We start from the raw sequence: 18,177 nt of genomic DNA, 5'->3' as shown, positions 1-18,177 counted from the left end.
TGGAGAACAGATTAGAGGTTACCAGGGATTAAACGTGGTGGAGATGGGAAGGAAGTTGGTGTGGCTGTAAAAGGGAAATATAGAAGATCCTTGTGGTAATGGAAATGTCTATTATCTTGATTGCATCAATGTTAATATCCTGGTTATGTTATTGCACTATAGATTTGGAAGATATTATCATTAAAGGAAACTGGATGAAAGGTTAATGGAATCTTTCTGTATTATTTCTTGCAACCACATGTGAATCTATTATACAATGATCTAACAATAAAAAGCTTAGATTTAAAAAGTTAAAAGATGAGCGCAATCTGGGAAAGAAGTATGTCAGTTTGTCAGTTATTGGATGAGCCTTAGAACCTTGACATCATAATGGTGAGTGATCCTGACTACTGAGGAATCCTTGGGCTTCAAAGATTTGCCTGTAGTGCTCTGTGAGGTGCTACAGACATGACTGATTTTCAGTACCAAGAATGGAAGAATGAAGGATGTTCACATCAATCAAAAAGGTGTTCATTTAAAGCTTCATTGCACAAGATATTCTTTTAATATATAATTTTTGATCATCAAAAAAGTTTTCTGTCTTGTTTCCTCTAAAACATATGAACTTATTCTTAACTTTAGAACTGGTTTCGTGGAGTTAGTCATGTTCATGAGATTTAGTGCTGCTGAGCTCAAGAGAGGTGTCTTTGTATTCTCAGGGAAGATACTTTCTTGGCTCTATAGGAGACAATTTTCTGTAGGTCTACGAAAATGTCTGCCCTATTTTTAAGAGTTTTTATGCTCTATTCAATCTAGCTGGTATTGCCTATTATGACCACAGAGTACTGTTGGAGCTTGATTATAGCTCAGCCAAATAATATTTAAGCACTTTGTTCAGTTTAGCAAGTTTTTGATGTTTCCAGTATTATTTGGTGTTCTTTAGCAATTTTTTTTACCAAAATTTCAATATTTATTTCAGTAAGATGGGAGTCAATTTTCCAGGATCCTCAGTTACCTAAATTTTCATGCTGATGAGGAGCCAAATTTTAATTACTTGTTTGCAAGCCTCTATATAATTTTGTTTTGTATATGTTGGGATGTCTTGTGTCTGTGTGCTTGTTTTTATTTTTATTAGTAAATGCTTGGTATGCAAAAAATATCAGATCCATCTGAGTCTTTTTTTGCACAGTGCAGCATAGTGGCTTAGGTAGAGTAAATGTTAGGTGATTCAGTGAAAAGATACTTCTAAAAAATATAAATTGGTTTAAAACATTAGGGAAATGTGATTATATTTTTAAAAATACAGTGAAACCCTATCTCTAAGGGTGACATATCTGTGACTTTTATTCAGAATTAACTAGTAATAAATATTTATGGAGAGCTTTACAGTTTAAGAATGCTTTTCACAGCTTACTTCATTTTAAGTCTCATTATAACCCTATGAAGATACTATTTTTCCAGATTATATGTTCTATTTTATTACTATCATTGACATTTTGCCAGATTAGAGACCTGGTAATTTAAATTGTTTTAATGGTCTTTTGACATATATTACATATGATAGGCATAGTGTATATTATACTATTAACTTTAAAAGTCTCTCCGAGGACGCTTCAAACATAATCCTCTGTGGCTCTTGGCTCCACCCTCTGGGTCCTTGGTTTTCCCTCCAGACTTTGGACACTGCTTTCTGTGTCATGTTTACATGTTCATGAAAAGTAGCACTTGTTTGCAGCTGAGTAGTTTTGTCTGTCTGTTTTCTGCCAATAGGATTTGTGAGTCTGACAGCCTTCTGTTATTCTGTACTCTTTCTGTCTTTTTCAAGCCAACCTGATGGTGCTTCTGCTAATATAAAATTCTCAAGAACTTCATGGGTCTCCATGGTTACCATTCCTACTCATCACTTCATTAGCTAGAAGTTAGGTGTACCAAGTTCTCTGACATAATCCCTTTGTGTTTTTGTCTGCTGCCTAGATGGCTGCAAGACAATGCCCCTAAGCTTTTTGAGTCCTTCTGGTTATATTGAGGGGATCTATGATCCACATCCCTAATCTCTTCAAAGAGCTTTTTCTGTGCCTGAGTACCATCATCATTTGATCTTTATGAAGGTTTAGTAACAGATTGTACAATCACACTCTGTATTTTTTATGCTACATTTTCTGAAGCATCCTCTTAATTTTGCTGTCTTTGGCGTCTGTATAGGGTGAGAATCTCCCAACTCATCAAGTGTGGGTTCTCTTTCATTGAACAAGTTTGGGTTATCTTTTGTTTAACAATTTCTCTTTCAACTTATCTTTCTCTTCTCACATGTTACTATAAGTAGCAAGAAAAAACAAAAAGCCACTTCTTTCAACTATCTGCTTGAAAATCTATTTACCTAAAGATCCAAGCTCATCATTTAAAAAGTCCACTTTCCACATAACTAGAGGGCACTATTTTACTAAGTGTTTTGCCTGCTTATAACAAGGATCTCCCCTCTCCACTTTTCAATAACATGTTTCTTCTGAGCCCTCAGCAGCAGTGCCTTTAAAATCCGTATTTCCACCAACAGTTGTTTGTTTGGGGTGATGTAAGTAGTCTCTAAGGCAAGTTAGATTTTTCTCTATAATACTTCTCAGTATCTTCTGAACTCTTACTGGCAGAATCTTTACTGTCCATATTTTTGCCAGCAGTCTGTTCAAGACAATCTAGATAGTTTTTTCCATCATGCTCCTCAAAATTCTTCCAACGTCCACTTACTGCTGATTCCAATGTTGCTTCTGCATTTTAAGTGTTTATTACAGTAGCACCTCACTTTCAAGTATCACAATCTATATTTGTTTTTTAGCCATTATAACCAATTACCATACATTTAGTTGCTTAAAGCAACAAGAATGTATTATGTTGCAGTTGTGTACATCAGAAGATTTTGTGGACTTGACTGGGTCCTCTGATTGGGGTCCCATAAGACTGATCAAGGTGTTGTCAGGGCTGCATTTCTTATTGAAGGCTCTCCAGAAGAAATTGCTTCTGATTAGCTCAATCAAATTTTGGGGTAAATTCATTTACTTGAGGTTGTGTACTGAGGTCCCCCTTCCTTGCGAGCTGTCACCCAGGGCTGGGGTTTGTTCCTAGGGTGTGGCGGTATTTCTTTTCATGCTTTCCTTGTGGCTCCTGCCAGCAATGATAGATTGACCATAATTTTTAGCATTGTATCACCCTTGAAATTTGGCATAAAACTCTATCATATGTTTGACTACTGACTCTTTGTTTTGTTGTGTGCAATGTGTTGCAGGAAAAGCTCTTTTTCTGAGACGGACACCTACAGTGAGAAGGGTGCCAACTGTACCCTGCTAATCCATGGCTCTGTAGAACTCAAAAGAGGCTGGAGGAGGCAGAAGTGGCACCTCTTTCTGTTTAACAATTTGTTGCTTGTGTCTAATAGCAAGTACATATAAACGACATGCTCTCCTGATTATCATAAAATGCATTTTTACTAACAAATTGCATTTTCACTAACAAATTGCATTTTCACCAATCCTTACTATACGAAAATATAATTTTTTCTTCTGCTTTTGCAAATGCCTTGATCCTTCATTTACTCAACAGGTATTCTTGGAGGTCCTGTTGTGTGCAGCACCCCTGTAGAGAATATCATCAAGAATGTGACAGGCAGGGTCCCTTTTGCCTGGGACTTAATGACAGATGATAAAACTAAGAGAGGGGAAATTGCAGATTGTGAATAGTGATTCTAAGAAGAAGATAGACAGGGTACCATGTGGAGAAGATGTCACAGGGTTAGAGAGGTGTCATCCAAGAGGGCCTCTGTGAGGTAATGACATTTAAACCTGAGCTCTGGGATGAGAAGCAGCAGCATTCCTAGACCAGGTGGCTTAACCTTCTAGGCTGAGGGGACAACAGGCTTATGGTGGGTGCAGCTTGGTCCTTTGGAGGGAGAGGCTGCAGGAAGGCTGATGTGACTGGGAACAAATGCCTGGAGACATGATGTCAGACACGAGCGTGGTCACACGGCTCTTCATAGGGCATAGTGAGGGGTTGGAATATTATTCTGAAAGGTCAGTAGGGGAATGACCAAATCTGGTAAATATTTTTCGTATATTGTTCTGGCTGTTGGTAGATAATGGACTGGAGGGCAAGGAAAAGTGGAAGCAGGGAGACTAGTTAGGGAGGCAATCATTCTGAAAAATGATGACTATGGCTCTATGTTGGGAGCAACAATAGAAACGAATGATGCAGAAGGCAGATTTAGAATCTATGCTGGAGGCAGAACCAACTGCATGTACTTTCCTCTCCACACGGAACACAAATGCAATACTAGAAAAATGGTGATTTCTCAATAAATATCTGACATCAGGGAGATGGAAAGAACTGAATGGATGGCTATCTGTTTACCTGCTACATTTCTGTTTTCAATATTTATAAAATATTATGAAAACAAATAATATTTCAACACATAAAATCTCATCACAAAGCTTTGTAATCACCAGGGTGGAAAAAAAAAGAAAGAAAGAAAGAAAGAAACACCTTTTCTCTGCTGCCCTCATCCTGGTTTCCAATTAATCTGTGTCATAGATAAGATATGCAAGATCAAGTGATAATTTTTTTAAATGCCATATTTAACCAGGGTGACAGTAATGATAGGTATGATTTATCAGGGGCAGATTATATGTCAGGTCTTATGCTAAGGACTTTATGTGCCCAATCTTGTCTAATCCTTACAGCTGCTCTTGTGAGACTGAGATGGGGCTGTTTTCCGTGTTTTACAGAAGACCTTGAAGCTCAGAGGTCTAATGCTTCCCCCAGGTCACCACGTTATTAGTTAGTGGAGTTCACATTTGAAATTCGATCTGTTTATTTCAAAGCACAGGCTTTTACCCAACATGTAGTGCTCCTGCCTCTATTCTTTATTTCTTTTCTTTTGGATTTTATGGAAGATTCCACAACTATTTGGTTTTTCTCTTACCAGCAAAATCAACCTTTCCCTTGCGGTGAGTAAAAGACCAACTTGCATCTGCTTGGTATGCAGTAAAAAATGGAGCAGATTGCACAGTGACTGGAGAAATGAATGAGAAGTCCAGCTGTGAAAAAAAGTCAGAGACAAAAATGAAGATAATAAAATATATTTTGGATGAGGGCAATTTCCTAAATATGTAACTGTCAAGCTGGTGAGGTCATAAAGAGAACAGAAGATTGTCTAGGTCTGGGCGTGAGGTCCGAGCAAAGTGCCCTGAAAGAGCCACTGATAGAAGGTAAGTTACTATTGAGAAATATTTTTAGATTAGTTACCATTCTCTGTATTTAACCCAAGTAAGTACATACAGGAAACTAAAATTTACTGGAGAGATTCACAGGACCATACTAGAAACATCACCGAGGGCTCACCTAGTTTTCCAAAGTGCCTTCCAAGGCAGGTATTATCATCTCCAGGTTTTAGATATGAAAATGGAGGCTGAGAAAGGAACAGTAAGTGGCCCAAGGTCAAACACTGGGAAATCGCAGGAGAGACTGGAGTTCCTTGGACTGGAGTCCAAGGCTGTGCTCTTCCTGCTACCCCTCATTGTAACCAACCGTGCTCAGCCTGAGAGATAAACAAGCAACTGGAGTTCTCATTCTCTGCTTCTTAGGACCTTGTGACCACTCATGTTTGATCTTTAAGGGACACATGTTTTACTTTACTTCTTTGTTCTTAACCTTTGTAATTATGATAGTATCTTTAGAGAGAGTAGACCTTAATTTTCTTACCAGAAGCCATTTATGTCCTAGACACTGATAACCCGTTAATGGGTTTTATAGAACCTGTAGTATTTTGCTAAAGACATTTCCTATAAAGACAACGTTCCCTTTCTGCTAGAAAATTTCATATATTTAAGAGCTGAATTTTTATTTTGCTTGGCTCATTATTACAGATGTGTGCAACATTTTTCATTTTTCAAATACTGCTTTGAGATAGTTCTTTGTATCCATGCAAATGTTTTCATGATGTGATGAAATAGATATAGTTAGTTAATAATATCCTTGTTTAAGATATGCTGTTCCTGAAAGATCATTTTTATATACATTCTACATTCATTGGGATTATTAGAAAGTGTAAGTCATCTAAAACATCTGAAATTGGTTTGTAAGCCCAAGGTCTTTGAGATAGAGAAAACAGATTTTTTGAGAAAGTGGCTATCAGCACTGAATGCTACCACCTTGTACAAGTTTTTACCATAATTTTTACATTAGAAAATTCTGCTCTCAAATATTAAAGTCAGATGAGGACTTCGTGATTACTCTTTATATTCATTAGAATGATAAATAGAAAGTTCTTTTTCCAATAAAATTATGACTTTTATTTTTTAAGACAGAACGTGCTTTATAAATATTAAGGTATTAATACTAGTGGAGGTCCATGAAGAATTTACAAAAAGAAAGAGGCTGTACTTAGCTCACACCCTCTTTAGCCACCACTGCCATCTTATTTAAAGAATAGAGAATGAAAAATGAATTTTGTTTAGGTCAAAAATGAAGATGACTATTGACTTATTATCAATGGAATTACAAACAGATACTTATGGAATATGCCACGACCCTCACTCAGAAGCCTCTAAGGGAACATCTCTATCTTAGAACTGGGGAAATATCCTTAGAATCCTGTAAATTTTCATGGTTCACTGGGGCTTCTACTCCAGTATAAAGACAGGTAGATCTCCTCCTCATCCTCCTCCTTCTCCTTTTTCTTCTTCTTTCTCCTCTTTCATCCTACTTCTCCTTCTCTTCCTCCTCCTCCTCCTTTTTCTCCCTCTTCTCTTACTTCTTCTCCCTCTTTCCCTTCTTTTGCTGCTACTCCTACTCTTCCTCATCTTCCTCCTCCTCCTATGAGCCAGTTTATGTTAGATTCATACTTTCTCATTTCTACTGAAATAGTATTAACAGTGTCAGTGATTGAAGAAACAGAGGGACCCTACGAGAATCCATTTGAACACAAAGCTATGTTGTAATACATTTTAAACATTTCCAAGGTATCTAGCTTTGTTGATATAATGTCATAAGATTTATCCCCTCATTCTCAAAGAACAATTCCATCAGCAAACCTGATGACTCTGGGGAAAAGAAGGGCGAGGGTAAGAATGATGAAGGGACTATTCTTCCATGCAAGAGCTTTAGAAGGTGGGTCAACACCCGCAGATGTTAAGTAATTTTGAGGATAGGCTTGCAAGTTAGGTCGTCTGCATTATAACGTGGGCAATTTACTTAACCTCTCCATGAGTTTCTTCATCTATAAAATGGGGCTAATAGTGACTATTTCATGTAGCTATTTGAGGAGTAAATAAAATAATGTGCATAAAATATTTAGAAGAGCAATTAGCACATGGTAGATGCTTAATAAATATTGTAGGAGAATGGAAACTATGTTCTGGACTTTGATAACTCCTTGGTTTGGTTTCAAGGAAGTGGATAATCTTAGCATTTTATTGAACTAAAGGGAAAAGTACTCAAGTTATTCAGGTCAATATATATGGAAGTTTCCATACAGAATGTTAGCTATTTGTACAGATAGATACCTACATTAGAAAATTTAAAAATCTGTAAAAACAAGCAAGTGTGTGCCTGTATTCTGAGTAGAACATACATTTTTAGTTTGATTAGTACCTTTAGAGCTACCTAGAAAAATAATTTTATCTGATAATTTATTGTTTCATAAAAATCTTCAATTACACAAACATAGGGTAAAAAATGTTGAAAAATATAGAAAGATGCCCCCTTTTATCACAAGACACTTTTCTATCCTGTATTCTTATAATCAATGTGCCCTAAGCTTTGCATCTAGATTATTCTTCATGTGCGCTTCCAGCAAAGTTATTTCCATTTCGTAAATTCCATTGAAGAGTTTTAACGTTAAGTGTCCCATGAATGAATGAAGTCACAGGGAGATTTCCACATGAGATGTCTTTGATCTTGTAGCTTTAGTGTTTCCAAAAGTACTTCTGACTAGTGGAAAGTCCCCGAGTGCTGTGCCCACAGTGCCTGCGAATCCTTCATCAGGCTTATAACTATTTAAAACGCAGGTCCACCTGAGCATTAAATTTGTAAATTAACCCAGGAGATATGGTGGTTTCTATGTTAGAGGTCTAAGGTGGATTAGGCAGAAAAGGTCAAAAAGCAATTTCACCGCTGACAAAGTTGATCACCTTCTTACTCTCCATAGATAAATGGGAAGTGGGTCCATCACTTACACAGAAGACCTGCTGGCCTCTGGTTGGGGTTTGTTTGGTTTTGTTTTCTAAGTTAGATTCAGTCTGTAGGCTATAGTTTTTCAGTTTTAATCAGAATCTATAAAAAAGTGGTATGAACAAAATCTTAGGAAAGGAAATTTAAAATAACCTATGCTTTAAAGGCTAGAAAGTATTACAAAAATCAAAGTTAAAATGTATTTTACATCCCTGTAATCCAAGGTTATATTTTTTAGTCTCTCTATTTAAGTACAACTTTTATAAATATTTTTAAAAATCGTGTACTTTTAAATTTTTGTTGAGAACCTAAATTTTTTGAAGCAAGACATAGATAATAAATGAATTAATGGTTCTATAAAAAAGTAGTATCTTTATAAGATAAAGTATGGTCCATAGCTGTTTTCTACCCTCCATAAATTGTGTGGCCAGGCTTCTCTCAGGACACACTTTGTAAATGCCCATCTGGCTATTCCATGGCATGTGTCCAGTAATAGAGATGAATGAGAGGCATGCTTTGCCCTGGAGTAGGGAGAACTGGTGTCTTCCCATAAGCAGAGCTGCTCCTACAACATTTAAGAAACAAACAGAGATCTTGCTTGATTGTCTTTCCAGGTATAGAAATTTTTCTGATAAAAAATAAAATACCTCTGAACAAGCTGTGGGCAGCTGACTGTGTGGACAAAGTTGGGAAAGGCCACACCTGTGCCAAGGGGTGCCTTCTCTTGGGCTGGCCCATGGTGAACTTCGTGGCCACCTTCCGGTAAGACCCCAGCTGCTGGTAAGACCCCAGCTTGGCCCTGTGTTTATAGGAGTTAGCTATGAAAGAACACAGTCAACTTCATAATGTCTAGGACAGGTAGAAAAATGTAATTAAAATTTTCTCTGAACTTTCTTGAAATGCATAACATTATAATATGATGTCTATTAAGCCAGTAACTCACTTTTGACCTCCTCTATGACACTTATATGCTTTGTACTTTCCCCAAAGAGGTTTTTATGTGCAGATATATGTAAATGGTCGTTAAATTGTGGAACCATTGGAACAATTTTCTTCGGCTTTGGTCAGTTGTTTTTTGACAGTGCTCTTTGAGTACTTGGGGAGTGAGTGTTCAGGGCTGTGGAGAGTTGAGGGAACAAGGCTCTCGGCCTCCCTCTCCAACATCCTCCTTCCATTATGCCCAGTCTTATCTGTGTTTTTAAACTTCTAGAATAGATCATTCTTCACTGAGTATTATTCAATAGTCCATTTAAGTTTGAAAAAATGCTTTTATACTCCTGAATTGATTTCTCAAATAAATAGTATTTAATGATACAAATAGACCTGGTGCAGTGTCTTATGCTTGTAATCCTAGCATTTTGGGAGGCGAGGTGAGAGGATCACTTGAGGTTAGGAGTTTGAGACCAGTCTGGGCAACATAGCAAGACCCCATCTTAAAAAAAAGTATATACATACAAATAAAATTAATGACATCACCAAATACTGGGTTACCTGAATTGTTATGTAGCAGATTATTGTATTTGGTATCCATAGAGAGATAACAACCTAAAAGAATAGTTTGATTAATGGAGCGTAGGCTAGTTTTCCAATATGCATTCTTAGTCTGGTATGAGGATGGGTAACGTGGCTTCCTACCCTGGATATCCTTTCGTTGACATCGGGTTCGGGTTCACAGGGATCATGCAACATGTATCTCCTGCTCTGAGCAACCACACACCAAGTGTCATACTTGTTTTACACAGCAAGGGTTCAACGCATGCACTCAACACTCTTCTTTCCTCCTCACTCCACTCCACCAAAATCTCATGCATCATCATAAAGCTGAAACAACTAAAATGTTTCCAAGTTCTTAATATACTAAATTCTATAATTCACCTATTTACTTAAGGAAAACATTTCCAAAGCTTACTGGGAACAAATACATGTTTGCTTCATTCCCTGCATATCTTGTTTTCCATGACAGATTTCCGTAAAGGTGATTAGTTTCTATTGCTTAATGCCTTCTCCATGTTGCAGGTAGAAGCAAGCAGTTTAAATACCTTTTAATCAAAGAGAAGCCTTTCATTAGAAGATTTCCAAGAAACTATTTTTAATGATGGAGGAAATGTGGAAACCAGGTTTACAAATGTCATATTGGCTATAAAGCCATATGGATATGTAAAAGGCAATTACAACAATGCCTGGCAACTAGTTCTTTTGCTATTTGCTGTTATTACTCTTCTACAGTTTGGCCTGAGTAATAAGACACTGTATCCATGTAGGTATGCAGATTGGGGGCAGTGGGCAGTGGCAACTGGGAGTGGGAGAGCTGTTGCTAGTGGATATATAAAATGTGGCAGACCCTGCGGAAAAGTTTGATGGTTGCAAAATAAGTTAAACACAGAATTACCATTTGACTTGGCAATTTATTCCTAAGTATAGACCTAATAAAAATAAAAAACATACATCTACACAAAACTTTGGCACAAATGTTTATAGCAGTATTGTATTAATATATAATTGCCAAGAAGTGGAAACAAACAAATATTCATCAGCTGATGAATAGATACACAAAATGTGGTACAGGTGCTGAGGGCAGTGGGGAATGAGGGGTGAGTGACTGCTTAACAGGCATAGGGTGTGCTTTAGCGGTAATGAAAATGTTCTGAAACTAGAAGGTGTAGCTGGTTTCAAAATATTGTGAATGTACTAAATGTCACTAATGGATAATTGTATGCTATATGCAATTTGCTACTTTTAAAAAAAAAAAAGCTAGAGGTTTATAAGTCCTTACATGAATGAGCCTTAAAATATTCTCAATTTGGATATGGAACACTGCAGTGAAATAGTGGAGAAAATATTAATCATTAGTAAGCAACAGGTGAACTGATCTCAATCAGAGAATTGCAGGAATGAGGAGTAAGTTTTCTAGGAAACAATTAACCTAGTGCAATTTATTTATCTTGTAAAGAAATAAAATATTTTGTTTTTTCTCTAAAAAATGTATTGTTTCTTGGCCAAGAGTGTTCCATCCAAATGCCAAATTTCTTGTCTGATTTAACCTGAAAAATAATATTCTTTATGTTTGAATAGCACTTCAAGCTATAAGAACAATTGGAGGTTTAATTAACCCGCTTTTCAGTTGTGGAAACCGGAGCTCAGAGCAGTTAAGTGACTTGCTTGTGATGACATAGCTTGCATCACATAGTTATAACTAAGTGTTTAACTTCCAAACCAACCTGTCTTCCACTCTGGGTGGATCTACTTCCCATCACTGTAATACTGCCTGTGAAAGAGCAGGGCCCATCAAGGCCTAGTTATGAGGAAGTTACAATTTACACATGTACCCACATCGTAACAACCAGCTGCCGACATTTTTATCTAGAATGACAGTCTTAATATGTTGTTATAAATATTTTATGTAGTTTAATTTTTTCTCCCATTTTTAAAAATTGTAGTTCTTCAGAACTAAAGGAATGCTGGTGCTCTTTCCTAGAAAGGCATTTTATTCTGTCAGTATACGTATTTTAAATATTTAACTTGTGATAAAAATGCAAATCTCTATTCACATTCCTCTTTTTATAATAGAAATTTTTAGACTATCCTCAAACAATTTATCCTGGCTGCCTTGTAAATAATGTTCTCTCATTTACCTGCATATTTTTTAAATTTTTATTTTTGAGGAAGTGCTGATTACCACTCTCATCTTTCTCTTCTCTCCCCACTATAGATAGGAGATAACATTATTCTCTTATTTATTTTTGAGACAGAGTCTCACTCTGTTGCCCAAGCTGGAGGGCAGTGTCGGGATCATGGCTCACTGCAGCCTCAACCTCCCTGTGCTCAGCTGATCCTCTCACGTCAGCCTCCGGATTACAGGTGTACACCATTATGCCTAGCTAATTTTTTGTATCTTTTTGTAGAGGAAGAGTTAGACCATCTTGCCAAAGTTGATCTCAAACTCCTGGGCTCAAGCAACCCACCCGCCTCGGCCTCCCAAAGGGCTGGGATTACAGGTGTGAGCCACCACGCCCAGCCTATTCTTAAGACATATAGTACATTTCCAAGCCAGGAATGGTGGCTTGTGCCTATAATCCCAGCTACTCCAGAGGCTGAGGCAGGATGATTGCTCTAGGCCAGGAGTTCAAGACCATCCTGGCCAATAGTGAGACCCCCATCTCTACATTAAAATAAAAATTAAAAAATAATGAAAGAAAAAATTTTCGTAAATGTAGGTTACTCTACTGAGTGATTCTCAAAGCAGCTGCTATTTTCTACTCTTGAACCCAGAAAGATGGTAGGCCTTCCAATCTAGGCAGGAGTGCATGAGAATGAGATTGGTTCTGCTGCCCATATATTTTATTACAGAGCAACCTGTTCTTTTCTGGGACATGTCTTATTTTCCTGAAATATTCTGTGTATTTTCCCAACCCACAATTTGATCTTGTTTAGTCTAGTCGTACATTTTAAAAAATAACATCAGGTATACTAAAAATATTAGCAACAAAGATTGATTCAATAATAAGCTCTTAGCTAATTTATGCTACTCTGGCGTTATTATTAAATCTAATTTATTATTAGATTTATTTTATTTATTAGATAAATCTAATTTATTATTAGATTTAATATTATTAGATGTAATTTATTATTACATTAGGTACATAAATCTAGCCAAAGAAAAGGACCACCCGAAGAACATTCCCCTTCAAATCTTCACTGAGGACATCAAGAAATGTTCCTCTATAAGTGTTTTTAAGACCAAAAATTAAATTCAAAATTCCAGACTTAGGCAGAATGAAAGGGAGAGACAGATTTGACAGAGCTAGAATGGGGAGGAAGGGAAGGAGAGATAAAGGGAGGAGAGAAAGAGTATTTAAAAAGTACCATATGGAAAACTATATTTTTATATATTCGTGTATGCTTTTGCATGTATAAAAAGGAAGTGCTAGGCAATATGAAGCAAGAGGATCCATTTTAACTACAGTGATTAAGCTTGAAAGGAATATTGCATGTTAAATGTCTGTAGACTCTAGTGGTTTGTTGTAGTAAAGTGATTTTTGCAAGCAGGAATTTCTTGTTGGAATTAAACATTTTTTTTTTCCAATTGTCACTACTTACAGACAGAGTAGTTTTGGTTGTTTCCATGTTTTTAAAAAATGTTTATTTTATTTTTAAAAGTTATTCACTTGGAAATAATTGTAAACATACACAAAAATACAAAATAATGCAAAGAACACCCTTATGCTATTTACCCAGATTCACCTGCGTCATACCAGTTTACCAGATTGATTTTCCATTTATTTTTATTCTCTGTCTGTCTCTGTCTCTCTCTCTTTTTTCTCCATTTATGTGTATGTGTACACCTGTTTCAAAGGACAGTTATATACACTATGGCCCCTGATTCTTAAATACTTATGCATTTCCTAAGAATAAGGTTATTCTCTTCATAACCATCATTCAGCTGTCAACTTTAGTAAACTTAACATTGGTCGCATATTTTAATCTCCCATTCACATTCTGATTTTGTCAGTTGACCCAAATAATGTTCCCTTTCTAGCACAGGTAATGCAGTTAATTGCTATGTCAAATACACAGAGTTTTGAGTCTTTCATTCTGAAGAATGTCAGGATTGAACTGAGCTGAGCGGGACATCACTTTTAAGTGATCAGTATGTGTCTACCTCATTTCTATTATGCTGTTGGTTTAAAAACATCAAACTTTTACCTTCAAATATTGTGTAAGTTTTGATACGTGAAGTTGTAGTGCAGTAGCCAGGTTGTTCATAATGATGACAAGATATTCTTCATATATTTTTATGGCACCTTACTCTTTACAGCAGCTCTGATCATGCAAAATAGTATCTGTAGGAGGAAAAATGATATTTCAAAAAAGTTATTTCCTGGCCAATAACAAAAGCCATGCGAATGTTCTGACCTATTTCCAAATACCAGATGCATTGCTTGAGGGAGCTGAGACTAGAGAGGCCTCCTGTGGGGAAGGACACTCTTGTCTGCCTGCTTTGATTTCATTGCGGCAAATGGTAACATTCAGCATTTTTCATGAAAAATTGCCCTGAAATTTAAAAAAGTAAACTTTATTTAGTTACAATTTAGATGGAAGAAACATTTCTAATGCTCATCGCTCATTTCTGTAGCTCCAAGTTTCCCTTTAATACTGTTTCATTTCATTTTATAGAAACTTTTCTTACCATTTCTTATAGTGTAGGTCTGGTGCCAACAAATATTCTTAGTTAATTTTTAATTTAAAAAAGTCTTTATCTCACCTTCACTCTTGAAAGATATTCTCATTAGATATAGAATTTTCCTTGGCAATATTTTTCTTTCAACACTTTAAAGCTACTTCACTGTTTTTTGGTCTCTTTGCTTTCTGATGAGTAGTCTAACATCATTAAACGTCAATCCTCTGTCTTTGATTTTTCATCTCATTTTTACTGCTTTCAATATTTTCTATTTATTTTTGGCCTTGAGTAGTTTGACTATGATGTGTCAAAGCCCAGTTTTCTTTGAATTTATTCTAGTTGGCATTTTCTGAAGTTATTGATTTTGTTAATTTTTATGTTTTGCCAAATTTGGGAAATTTTTAGCCGTTATTACTTCAAGCATTTTTTTTCTGTCCCATTTTCTTTCTTCTGTCATTCTGGGATTCCAGTTACATGTAAAACTTTTTTTTTTTTCTTTTGAGACAGGGTCTCACTCTGTCACCCAGGCTGGAGTGCAGTGGCGTGATCTCAGCTCACTGCAACCTCTGCCACCTGAGTTCAAGCAATTCTCCTGCATCAGCCTCCCAAGTAGCTGCAATTACAGGCACTCACCACCATGCCAAGCAATTTTTGTATTTTTAGTAGAAACAGAGTTTTACCATGTTGGCCAGGCTGGTCTTGAACTCCTGATCTCAAGTGATCCGCCCTCCTCGGCCTCCCAAAGTTCTAGGATTACAGGTGTGAGCTACTGCACCCATCCCATGTAAACCTTTTTAAAATTTCATTTTTATTTTTAGACACACAATTATACACATTTATGGGGTAAATAGTGATGTTTCAATACATGCAATGTATAATGATCAGATCAAGGTAATTAGCATATTCATCATCTCAAACGTTTACCCTTTCATTGTGTTGTGAACATTCAATTTTCTCTCTTCTAGATATTTGAAAATGTATATTATTGTTAACTATAATCATCCTACAGTGTGATAAAACACTAGAAGTTATCCCTCCTATCTAGCTGTAATTTTGTGTCCTTTAACAAATCTCTCCTTATCCTTCCATTTCCCCTGCCCTTCCCAGCATCTAGTAGCCTCTATTCTCCTTTTTAATTTCTTAAGATCAAGTTTCTTTTAGCTTTCACATATGAGTGACAGAATGCATTTATTGAACCTGTTGATATTGTTCACAGGTCCCTTAGGCTCTGTTCATTTATTTTTAATCCTTTTTTTTTCCTCTTTCTTCAGATTGGACACTTTCTATGGATTTATTTTCAATTTCACTGATTCTTTCATTTGTTATCTCAGTTATGCTATTTAGCACATCGAGTAAATATTTTCATGTATTTGTCAGATTTAAAATGTCTGTTTTGAAATATATACTATGTCTATGATGAGATTGTCTATATTTTGTTACTTGTGAAATTATTTTTCTTTACATAATTGAGCATAATTATAACAACTGCCTTTTGTTTCATAATTTGAACATCTAGATCATCTTAAAGTTGGCCTCAAGTGGAATTGGTCACATTTTCCTAGATTTTCATATGTTAAGAAACACTTTAGCTCATATGAAGAAAATAGCCACATTTCAATTTTTTAGGAAATTATTTAATAGTTTATTTTTTAAAAATATTTGTTTATAAACAGCACTACCTACTGGAATTTATCTGTTTTGTCTACAGGGAGAACAGCATTAGGAAGAAATACACATATCTTTGTAATTATTATTTTGGACTTAATATGTTCCTTATGCCATGAAAACCCATTATCCTACAAACCATATTAAATAAGAGATGCATATTGTCATTTCAAAAGAGATTTTTACTTTACCAAAGATTTCATGGTAGAATTTTAAAATTATATGAAAGGACTTTCAGACATTTTAAAAAATAGTAGAACCTTTCCTTCTAATTAAATCCCACACTAGAGCCCAGAGCTTGCACCCTCCTAGGCAATTTAGTGTAGGCAGCCCGTGATATCCCTGAGTTTGGGTGCTCTGAGCCTTGCTGTTGGATTCTGAGACACTTTTTCACAATCCTTAGATCTACAAGCAGCACAGTTTGAAATCGATGAATATAAGATGACTTTGTTCATAAAAATCCAATTAATAACTTGCAGGACCATCTGTCCTGTCAAGCAGTTAGTCCATAAGAAAGAAAAATACAACGAAAAGAATAGTAACGAATTATAAAAGAGTTTCCTCTAATTTCGTTTTTAACATCATCTTTAAGGTGAATGAGAGTCCACTTATGTTTTTAGTCTTCTTTAAGCACTGTTTATCAGAGAAAGGAGCCCTCATTATGGATGCATATGCATAGTAAATGTCCTTAGTTACATATTGCCTTATTTTAAAATAATATCTTTTGAAATTCAGAGTGCAATAGTTGTCATCTCAGAATCCTATTAATCCTTTTGGGTTATTTTCTGCAAATTGTCTTCCTGTTTTTGTGGAGCAGTTTCTCAATGTGAAGTGCGGTAGAGAGCTATTATAGATACCCTATTCGTTGGCAGAGTTGGAAATGGAACTTAAATTTCTAAAATTTTATTTAATTGCCTCAATAGATTTCAACAATGAAGTTCTTAGTAACCATGATATCCGGCACAGAGAAAACACCTGCCACACAGGGGTTTAAAAGATGTCTTTTATAGCTAGTTCTTATTCTGATTTTACTAGAACTGCATTTGTGTTGTGCAAAGATATAAGCCATATGATAAAAACATAACCCAGGAAGAGAGAAAGGGCCCAGCTCCTCCTTTTTAAACTGTTCTCTCCATTGTGGAAGTAGCCTCCCAAGGCTGAGGGGCAGCCCCTGTGCCCTCTGTAAATTCTCAGTCTTTCTATTTCTTGACTGTGCTATTATCTCACAAGTGCCACAAGTCCTTTATTTTAAGAGAGAGATATATGTTTTACTGAAATTCTTTGTACTGGCTTCATGTTATATAAAGGAATGAAAATAAATTATAATTAAGGATTCAGGCCCTACATGTGCTTAACTTTGTCATTACCTGGACACAAGCTGTGTCTTTGGAATAGAGCTAATAATTTGACAATAATTATTTAATCTTATGCATTAAAATTCCAAATTTATAGTAATTTTTCTCATTTCTTTTTTATGGTCTATAACCATAGCAATAACAAATTCAGATGCAACAAATGACAAAATTGACATTTCACTACTAAAACTAGGAATAACTGGAAGTTATCTATAAGTTATTTTTGTTAAAAACCAACTTTGATTTTTGAATTTATATACATTCAACTATATATGTGTATATGTATATGAACACACATACACACATGTGTTTGTATAATGCACCTCCCATGATAAGACAGCTATCATAGATATCAAAGTCATATTTTGTACTCCCTCATTTAGGAATGGAAGGCAACAAAGGTATTTTTTTATTTTTTTTATTTTTTGAGATGGAGTATCACTCTGTCGCCAGGCTGGAGTGCAGCAGCACAATCTTGGCTCACTGCAACTTCCGCCTCCCAGGCTCAAGTGATTCTCCTGCCTCAGCCTCCCAAGTAGCTGGGACTACAGGCGCCCGCCACCACGCCTGGCTAATTTTTGTATTTTTAGTAGAGACAGGGTTTCACCATGTTGGCCAGGATGGTCTCCATCTCTTGACCTCATGGTCCACCCGCCTTGGCCTCCCAAAGTGCTGGGATTACAGGCATGAGCCACCACACCCGGCCTAACAAAGGTATATTTTAAATTTGGTGTGAACTGAAAGTGAAAACATAATGAAATCAGGCTACAATTTTAGAGCACTAACATA

General features: G+C 36.1%; 1 long non-coding RNA gene across 2 annotated transcripts in view; it reads left to right on the top strand.

The window, feature by feature from the left end:
* Window positions 1-402: 402 nt before the first annotated feature.
* The window catches only part of LOC129035031 (uncharacterized), a 37,742-nt gene continuing 19,967 nt past the window's right edge, over window positions 403-18,177 (top strand). The window contains exons 1-2 of one of the 2 annotated variants that reach the window (XR_008502073.1): window positions 403-506; window positions 4,946-5,228. This is a non-coding gene — a long non-coding RNA (uncharacterized LOC129035031). The remainder of the gene's footprint in view (window positions 507-4,945; window positions 5,229-18,177) is intronic. The other variant, XR_008502074.1, reaches the window with a different exon arrangement.

Source organism: Pongo pygmaeus, chromosome 3 (assembly GCF_028885625.2).
Source record: "Pongo pygmaeus isolate AG05252 chromosome 3, NHGRI_mPonPyg2-v2.0_pri, whole genome shotgun sequence".
Taxonomy (NCBI): domain Eukaryota; kingdom Metazoa; phylum Chordata; class Mammalia; order Primates; family Hominidae; genus Pongo; species Pongo pygmaeus.
Note: the sequence above shows the minus strand (reverse complement) of the source record. Positions and strands in the feature narration are given on the sequence as shown.